We start from the raw sequence: 6,005 nt of genomic DNA, 5'->3' as shown, positions 1-6,005 counted from the left end.
TTTTGTCTTTATGGACTCAATTAAGTTTATTGGTTAAGAGTTTGTTTTTATGTTTTTGTGCTTTTTTCTGTAATATTTGTTAAGTGAATGAAAGTGGCTTAAGCATAGATGTCATCACTGTGGATGAAAATAACTGAATGTAAAATTATCTTCCCTTTTCAAAAAGAACAATGACATTAAATAACACATATCTTAATAATAGGCACCTGCTGTATGCATATATAATAAAAATATATAAATATATCATAAGTATGTAGTATAAAATAACTACCTGCTATATTTTAAGCCTGAATGTTGTTAAAGTGCCAATTTAGCCAAGAAAGTGATAGATCATCAATGGGTGATGGTGAAATATGTAATGTCATTTAATTGTTATTATTGCCTAAAGTCTATTTTCATTATTTTATCTATTCCTCCCACATACTGCAAATATATTATCATGCAATTCTAAATTCAGAAGTTTTCAATTCTCTTTTTAGCTTGTAGTCTGCATGATGCCACCCATGTTTATAGTTTTTCGGTTCCAATCTTCTTCAGACGTGAAAAGATGACATTTCTTACACATTAAGATAAACAGTGCATTCTTTCTATCACTTTAGGGGATATTTTAGTCAAGTGCTATAATTTTTGCATTTTGCTGTTTATAATATTAATAGCTATGCAATAAGAAGTGTACTATTGAACTGTCAAAAATGATTTGTTACCAGATGTTAGCATAATTTGCCAGCTGTCAAAATTTAATAATTTTTATTTGCCTAAAATGTGACACAACTTTCATGGTAAATCAAGACATATAGCAGAACTTATTTGATATTACAGAAGCTGACAGAAATCTTGCGCATGCCTTGAGAGATTCAATACTTTGAATCAAATATATTCCATACGTGGTATTTTGAATGCATCTTTTTGTGTTCGACTGGGAGATTTGTGCTTTGTTCAGAGCTAGACGACTTCAATACTCACTAGCTGGATGCAACAATTAAAATTTATTTCTAATGTCAGTTTTCTTTTTAAAATATAGTTCATCTTGTTTCCATTCTCTGATCATCTCATATAGGTACAGAAGCAGAGGAAAAGCTATCCCTTAAAATATATATCTATATCCTTTTATATATAAATGGCATATTTTCCTCTATTACATGAATCAGATTAAAAATATAAATCAGCTTATCAATAATGTCTACAGGTCATATGAACTAGCTACGTTGGATGCTATGAGTATTATTACCTTAATACCAAATTACCCTAAATGTTAATTTGGTCAATCCATTCAAAGACCTTAAAAGGTAGTGAAAATCCAAACGGCCACCCAATGTCAAAATGTCATTGATTTCATGTCCGTTATTTTGCAATACACTAAAAAATCTTTAGCTAGTTATATGTATGACAGAGAACAAAGATTTCATGGAATATAGAGCAATTTCCCTAATTTGAGATATTTTATAGTTCTCCATTTCAAATTGTGTCTTAGAAAGTTGTAAATCTACAAAGTTCCCTTAAATTCGCATTCAACAAAATGCTTGAGGCTGATTAAGCAAACATATAGAAATTTATTAATAGTAAAATGTTCTAAAAGAATTTACAAATAACTGAACTGAAGTCAGGACAGTTTTTTAGGCAGACCTCAACATGTGTGCAGAGAGAAAGGTAAATTAGGTTCTTCAATGGACTCACACACTACAAGATTTTTTTCCTAGATCAGAAGCTGTCCTGCTGGCTGTGTACAAGGAAGAACAGAAATGACAGAACAGAAAGGACTTTTTTCAATTTGAAATAGCTATGTAAGTTCTAGGCAGTGCTCAGATTAGCCAAGCATTCTTAAAAATCTAATGTATATTAAATTTATTCATGCCTAAAATATATTGTTGAATGAAAGAGATGATGTGCAAACTAATTCATACAGATATACCTCCTTTCATTGTGCTTCACTTTATTGCGCTTCCTATATATTGTTTTTTGGGGGGGCAGTTTTTGTTTGTTTTTTTACTAATTGAAGGTTTGTGTCAACCCTGTGTTGAGGAAGTCTCTCAGGGACATTTTTTGAATAGCATGTGCTATATGTCTCTGAGTCACATTTTGGTAATTCTCACAGTATTTCAAACTTTTCATTGTTATGGAGATCTATGACCAGGGTGCTCTCATGTTTCAATTGTAATTGTTTTTGGGCACCAAAAATTGTGGTCACGTAAGATGGTGAACTTAATTAATAAATTTAGTGTGTGTAATGACTGTTCCACTGACTGGATGTTCCCCTATCTCTCCCCCTCTCATCAGAAATCCCTATTCCCTGAGACAAAAATGTTGAACTTAGGCCCATTAATAACCCTACAATGACCTCCAAGTATTAAGTGAAAGGAAGAGTGGCACATATTTCACTTTAAATCAAAAGCCAGAAATGTTTAAACTTATTGAGGAAGGCATATTGGAAGCGAAGATAGTCTGAAAGCCAGGCCTCTTGTGCCAGTTAATCAAGTTGTAAATGTAAAGGAAAAGTTCTTGAAGGAAATTAAAAGTACTACTCCAGTGAACACATGAGCATAAAGAAGGCACAACATCCTTACCATTCATACAGAGGAAGTTTTCATGGGTAGAAGATCAAACTAGACACAGCATTCCCTTAAAACAAAGTCTAACCCAGCCCTAAATCTCTTCAATTATACAAAGGTTGAGAGAGGTCAGCAAGCTGGAGAAGAAAAGTTTGAAGCTAGAAGTGGTTGGTTCATGAGGTTTAAGGAAAGAAGATTACTCTATACTGTAAAAGCATGAGGTGACACAGCAAATCCTAATGTAGAAACTGCAGCAATTTATCCAGAAGATCTAGCTAAGGACATCAGTGAAGGTGGTTACACTAAACAACAGATTTTAAATTTAGATGAAACAGCTTTTTGTTAGAAGAACATGCCATCTAGGACTTTCACAGCTAGAGAGGAGAAGTCAATGCCTGGCTTCACAACTTCAAAGGACAGACTGACTATCTTGTGAAGGGCCAATGCAGCTGGTGACTTGAAGTTGAAGCAATGCTCATTTCCTATCCTAAAATCGTCTTGTTCTGATGAAAATTATGCTATATCTTCTCTGCCTTTGTTTATAAATGGAAAAACAAAGCCTTGATATTAGCACACCTATTTATAACATGTTTTACTGAATATTTTAAGGCTGTTCTTGAGACTTATTGATCATTAAACAATTCCTTTCAAAATATTACTGCTCATTTACAATTCACCTGGTCACCCAAGAGATCTGACGGAGATATACAACGAGATTCGTGAAAATTTTATGCTCTCTCACACAACTTCCATTTTATAGCCAAGAGATCAAGGAGTGATTTCACCTTTCAAGTCTTATTATTTAAGAAATACATTTCATAAGGCTATAGCTTCCATAGACAACAAATCATCTGATAGATCTGGGCAAAGTCAATTGAAAACATTCTGGAAAGGATTCACCATTCTAGTTGCTGTTAAGAACATTTGTGATTCATGGGAGGAGGTCAAAATATCAAAGTTCACAGGAGTTTGGAAGAAGTTGATTCCAACCCTCAAGAATGACTTTGAAGGGTCCAAGACTTCAGTGGAGGAAGTAACTGCAGATGTGGTGGAAATAGCAAGAAAACTAGGGACAGAAGTGGAGCCTGAAGATGTGACTGAATTGCTGCAATTTCATGATAAAACTGGAATGGATGAGGAGTTGTTCTTACGGATGAACAAAGACAGTGTTTTCTTGAGATGGAATCTACTCCAGGTGAAGACGTTGTGAGCACTGTTGAAGTGAAAACAAAGGCTTTAGAATATATAACTTAGTTGATAAATCAGCAGCAGGGTTTGAGAGGACTGACTCCAATTTGGAAACAAGTTCTACTATAGGTAAAATGCTATCAAACAGCATTTCATACTACACAGGAATCTTTTGTGAAAAGAAGAGTCAATCCATGCAGCAAACTTCATTGTTGTCTTATGCTAAGAAACTGCCAACATTCAGCTACCAGCACCCTGAAGAGTCGGCAGCAATCAACATGGAGGCACAACCCTTGACCAGTAAATAAATTACAACTTGCTGAAGGCTCAGATGATAGATAATATTTTTCAGCAATAGTGTATTTTTAATTAAGGTAAGCAGCTTTGCTTATTTTAGACATAATACTATTGCACACTGAATAGAGTGTAGTATGGCATAAACATAACTTTTATATGCAATGGGAAGCCAAAATTTTGGTGTGACTTGCTTTATTGTAATACTCACTTTATCACGGTGGCTTGGGACTACACCCACAATATCTCCAAGGTATGCCTGTATAAAATGGTCCTGTTTTTATAAAAAATAAAACATATGCACAGTGAAAATCTGAAGAAATACACATAAAACTATTTTAAGTGCTCTGTCTTTTGGGGAATTATTTGGGACTTTTATTTCCCTTTGCCATATATTTTGAAATATTTATATTTTTATAGTTATGTGGCTACCTATATAAGTTCAGGAAAAAGCTGATTTAAAAAATTGTAATTTGTTAAATAAACAATTTAGGAAAAAAATAATCTCTAGTTACATGAATTCAAATATTAGCCAGGTTCACCCTCCAACTGCCCAAATAAAATTGCCATATGGTTAAACTTAAATGTTCTTTCCAAGACTTGGAAATAAAGAACACAACATTGGTGTATGATTATTAAAGATGAAAATTTAAATTTCGAATGTATTAATATATCTTATTAGAAACATGGACATCCCAAAATAACCATATTTAACACTTAGGTAATAAATATTTAGTGACATTATTGGGACCTTACCTCTTGGGCAATAGAAATTTTCTTCAGCTAGAAAGTATTGTAGAGCACCCTCAAATAAAGATAATTTAAATTACTAGTGGAAATCACATTTATTATTTTTTATGTTGACAAACTGTTACATTTTCATATTACCCAAACAAAAATGGTTGTAGATTATTTAAAATAAAAGTGAACGTATTTAAAATAAACCCTTGACTTCTATAGCAATTTATTTGAAAACAATTCTCCTTGAAAGATTAAAAGGCTGTATGAATTCAGCTATTTAGCAATTTTCCTTCAATTAAATGAACTTGCAGATTTGCATGTCATTTTAATTCATGTCGGAAATGCTCATGATAATGAAAGTTTAAAAAAATCTAATGGTGAAAGAGTATTAGGAACATCAAACACATTTATTGCTTGCCATAAAAATATGACATAATATAAAATGTAATGAATATATTAAAAAGGCATCTTATTTATCATAACAATTAAAATAGCAAAGGCTTAATAACTAATAAGCCCTGAGAGAACTTTGTTTTCCAATAAATTTCAGGATAAAATATAATTTTGACAACAAAGGAGTTCATGAAATACCTGCAACCATAGCAGCTATTTGTTGTACTTAGTAAATGATGAAAAATATATTTTTTGTGTATTAGTAGTTTAAATATGCATTCTGCAATCTTCTTGAGAAATTTAACCCAACTCTAATTAAATATTTCTAATTAAATTTGTATAGATAGGGAGGAAATTAATGGCTTTGTTTGAACTATTAGTTTATTTAATCATCACGTATACTGGGTATAATTGCAATGTCAAGAAGAAATCATCAAAATTATTCTTTACTCTGTTGCTTTCCTGTTATACCAATTCACTTCAGAACCTTCAATTTTCCAGCTTTAAAGGAAAACAGAAGCAGCTACATATATGACCTTGACCTAGGAGGGATTTCCCCCAAAACTATTAGCTAGAGACAACACGTGTTTTACAAAATAAAGGTTATGCTTCAATTAAGCATTCTAAAAATATTTAGTGAGATGTTGAAAAACTCATAATGCCTCTATCCATACAATTCACCAAAAACGTTGAATCAAGTAAATTATAACAAAAGTCAAAAGAATGCTCAGGTGGTTCACTGCTCATGTGGCTCTTTGTGGCAAACTTTGATTGCCCTGACATTATATTTAGTTGTTTCTAGGAAAAAAAAAATCACTGTATTACAAAAATATATAAATAAAT

This window comes from Dasypus novemcinctus, chromosome 26 (assembly GCF_030445035.2).
Source record: "Dasypus novemcinctus isolate mDasNov1 chromosome 26, mDasNov1.1.hap2, whole genome shotgun sequence".
Classification (NCBI taxonomy): Eukaryota; Metazoa; Chordata; class Mammalia; order Cingulata; family Dasypodidae; genus Dasypus; species Dasypus novemcinctus.
The sequence above is the reverse complement of the archived record's forward strand: the minus strand, read 5'-3'. Positions refer to the sequence as shown.